General features: G+C 40.1%; 1 long non-coding RNA gene across 1 annotated transcript; it reads right to left on the bottom strand.

The window, feature by feature from the left end:
• Positions 1 to 2,507: 2,507 nt before the first annotated feature.
• LOC126384995 (uncharacterized) lies at positions 2,508 to 3,637 on the bottom strand. Its single transcript, XR_007569375.1, has 3 exons — positions 3,525 to 3,637; positions 3,062 to 3,107; positions 2,508 to 2,590 (listed from the first exon to the last, which is right to left on the bottom strand). It is a non-coding gene; the product is annotated as an uncharacterized LOC126384995 (long non-coding RNA).
• Between the last annotated feature and the right edge of the window lie 234 nt (positions 3,638 to 3,871).

Raw genomic sequence — 3,871 nt, 5'->3', positions numbered from 1 at the left:
TTGCTGTTTCCTGTTGCTCTACATACTTACACGATTTGCCTCATTGTCTTATGCATGAATTTCTTAACCTATCATTTCAATGGTTTATAACATACTGCTAGGATGTTGCTAGGACTAAAGTGTTTGTGTTGTCCTTATAGATGAAAAAATAAATAAAAACAAGCTTGAGGACAACACAGCTGCCCCTGCTGTAATAATGCTACCACACGTGTAACATTTTGGGTCAAACTGAGATCTACATTGTGATTGAAGTGTGAAATATTAACTCCAAAGTACCTATGCCACTGTATTAATCTCCAAAGCCCCGTGGGAAATTGCAAAGCATTACTAACAAAACTTTAGTAAGAGGTGAAACAATACAGGAAGGAGAGGAGTTTTTTCATCAATTTACCTCCAGGAAGACTTCTTCTGTTCCTCTTTGACAAACACTTTCATCAGAACTTTCCCAACACAACAGTCTGCACCACACCCGTGTGAGTACAGTGATATTTCTATGTTTAATTTACAAGCATTAACTTGAAATTGAGCTGTATCTAAAAGGGATGTTCCCTCTTTTCATTTTGCAGGTTAATTGATCACACAAATCAAGGGTCTTTAATGCCATATACCCCTTAGTTGAACACCTGACTACATATATTATATAAAACTGAGTTTCATATTAAACTTGGCCCACAATGACATGTAGAGTGGCCTAAAGTGTATACATTTAATTAAATTACTAAATTATTGGCAGATTCATATACATCATGATTGCTTCTGAGGTGGGTGTAAATTCAGAGTCTCTTGCTCAAAAAGTTCTAAAACAATCCATTGTGGATCATATGTTTCAGTCGTACATGACCGATAGCTAACTACTGTGCCTCGCTGTTATGAGACCAAAATGCTGCATAACAGGAATGACCCGAACTCAGCTTACTCTGATGCTACGATGCTGAAGTCCTGGCACCTTTTCCCATTGAAACATCACAAGCGATGGATACAGTGGTCTTGAGACTTCCTAGCTGGGCTAGCTGTGGATTCCAAATCCAAACAAGGAAAAGTCTCGGTGGACAAATCTGTTTGCTTTCATTAGCAATGCTACAAAGTTAAAGTACCAAATAATCAAAAATAGCCAACTGCAGAATACTCACCTTGGGCTGAAACAAATAAATGCTCATTTAGATCTATTAGTAAAGTTGATAGGCCCAATTTGACTTGTGTTACCTTCACTATGAGGCTCATATGAGTTTTGCAGCTCCAGACAGATTTTTTTTTCTTTTTTGGCCAAAAAAGTCTCTCTTCATAGTAAAGGTTGCTGACCCTGTCTTCGAGGCTCATTTAGGGGGGAGGATTGGGAAGGAGGTGCAGACTTGGCGCTGCCTTTGAGTCTTCTGAAGGACTCATGTTTGTGGTTTTTTGAAGGAAGTGACACCTTTGACCTCTGTTCTGTAGATAAAAACCAAAGATTAAACCTACATGTAATAACTGTCTGGAAGAACATCAACAGAGACAACAGCAACTTCAGTATTATTATCGGAGAGTTTGCAGTTAGATGGAGAGAATTGGAATAAGAAGAACTGAATATTCCAATTTATTTGGTTGACTGGTAAAGAAACTCTTGAGAAATGTTACCTCCAATTTAATCAGCTATTAAATATATTGAAAATAAGAAATGGAATAGGTAAACTAGACTCCATTTCTCCTTCAGGCTTTCCTTGCCTCCCTCCCTCCATAGCAGCACCTTGTTGATGCCAAGCAGGGGAGCAAAGTAGGGAAGGGACAGAGTGGGGATTGGTATCAGATGTTTTGTTGTTATCTGAGATGGACAGGAAGGACTGTTCTGCTCTATCAACCTTCGCTGACGTCCTTGGCTGAGGAAGTGACACTAGGGACGCCTTGCCAACAGATCCAAACAACTATCTGGATTGATGGGGGCTGCTCAGGCTCACTTGGACATCACTTTCAAAGATGTCTAAGTGCGGTTTGGTGACTTCAAGAACAAAGGGTGGGTGCTGATCCCGGTTTGTTAACTTCCACGTTTTAGAAATAGATTTCTTCTCAAAAATTTCAAGTAACGATTTTCCTTTGCCTTCAGAAAATCCTTGTTGTAACGGACATCTCTCTCTGAGGCTGTTATGAAACAACCAATGGCACTTCCATGGAGAGTAGCCAAGTTACAGCTAGCTGGCTACCCTTAGCTCAGAATATGACTAGCCTGCATCGCAGTTGGCTAGTAGAAAGCGCTTTGTGCTGTTACATCATTTATTATTGGCTACATCAATACTGACATAAGTAATTTGGCAAGCTTGCTAACTGATACATCCACTCAGAAGACCGGAGACTAAGAGCACATGGTAACTGGCAATCATTTTTTGTTTTGGCAAGTTAGAGGCTTACAGTTGTCTGTTACTCAAAAACTAATTTCATTAATACCCTTCCTAAACCATCTGTCAATCAGTTCTTAAATCAGCAAATCATTTCACAGTATAATAAAAGGGGAGGTACACAACTTACGCTTGGGGATTTTCATTGCTTTGCAGACAGTGTTGCCAACTTGGCGACTTTCTCGCTAGATTTAGCAACTTTTCAGACCCTCTTAGCGACTTTATTTCTAAAAAGTGAAAAAAGAGAGAAATAAATTATGTTGTAATTCATTCCCATGCATGCTACTCAGAATACCCGCAGCCTACTGACACCCCGCCTCACTCCCCGCCGCCAGGACACTACTTCCCCTGGAGGAGGGAGGACGGCAACTCGGATCTTAGCTACTGTAGCAACTCAAATTCAGTCACCGTGAACTCCAGCCCTGAGGAATAACGGCAGCAACAGCACATTAACTAATCCAACTGGGACTCGATCAGACCCCCCGCATTTTTTGTGCTCTGTTTTGCTCTGACTGAATTCGAGTTGCTACAGGGCGCTAAGTAGAGATCCGTGTCAGCCGGGCTGCTGCTGTAAAATGTATACAGAAACACAGCATGTGTGGACTCTGTGCTGTTGTGGGTGCCGGTCATTTGTTGATGTTAGCGGATTCCATTTCTTAGCTAATGTTAGCTAGCGCACATACATCCTTTGGATTTACCTGTAAAATTTGTCCAGAGTCCTTTACATTGAAGTCAGTCTAGAGGCTGTCACACCCAAGTGAGAAAGTCAGGGAAGAGTTCAGATTTAGTGTTACGTCAGAACCTGTTCACCCATTGGCAATAAAAACAATCAATACATATTAAAAAAATTACATTAAGTACCTTTAAAGCTTGAAGCTGTTAAATCCTTTTTATTGTAATCCCTATTAATAACTCACTCATAATCTTGGACAAGTACAAAATCTTAAGCAAAGACAACTGAACTATAATTACAGATATAGGTATACGCTTTACATTTCTAATATCACAAATATGTAAGAGGCCAAGTATCCTGTCTCTTGTAATTCTCTGTCTTAATATTCGGTCTTGTCCTTTGTACTCACCCATAATGGATAAATAAAGTAGTACTGATTTATAATTAAAATATTTTTTTATAAGACAAGCCAGAAATCCCGTTCTTACCTTCATGCTGCTGCAGCCCAGTCTCCTGCCTCTTGTTTCTTTAACAGCTAGAGGTTAGGTGTCTTGCTGAAGGACTCATCCCTGAACATGAAACTGCAGAATTTCAGCCTCAGCCCTCTGTGACCTCCACGCTGCCTAGAAAGTGTCAGATTATTAGAAACAATGGTGAACCTGACAGAGGGGTCACAGCTGGATGGAGATGTGAGTGGTTCAAGAAAAGACTTTATCTCCCTCTAATGGTGGCTGAGCTGTTTTACACTGAACATGTTTTATCACTTGAACTGCCAAAGATTTCACATAATAAAGCCAAATAATACTAGTTTATAAACACATGTTCATGCTCATTA

Source organism: Epinephelus moara, chromosome 23 (assembly GCF_006386435.1).
Source record: "Epinephelus moara isolate mb chromosome 23, YSFRI_EMoa_1.0, whole genome shotgun sequence".
Classification (NCBI taxonomy): Eukaryota; Metazoa; Chordata; class Actinopteri; order Perciformes; family Serranidae; genus Epinephelus; species Epinephelus moara.
The sequence above is the reverse complement of the archived record's forward strand: the minus strand, read 5'-3'. Positions and strand labels throughout refer to the sequence as shown.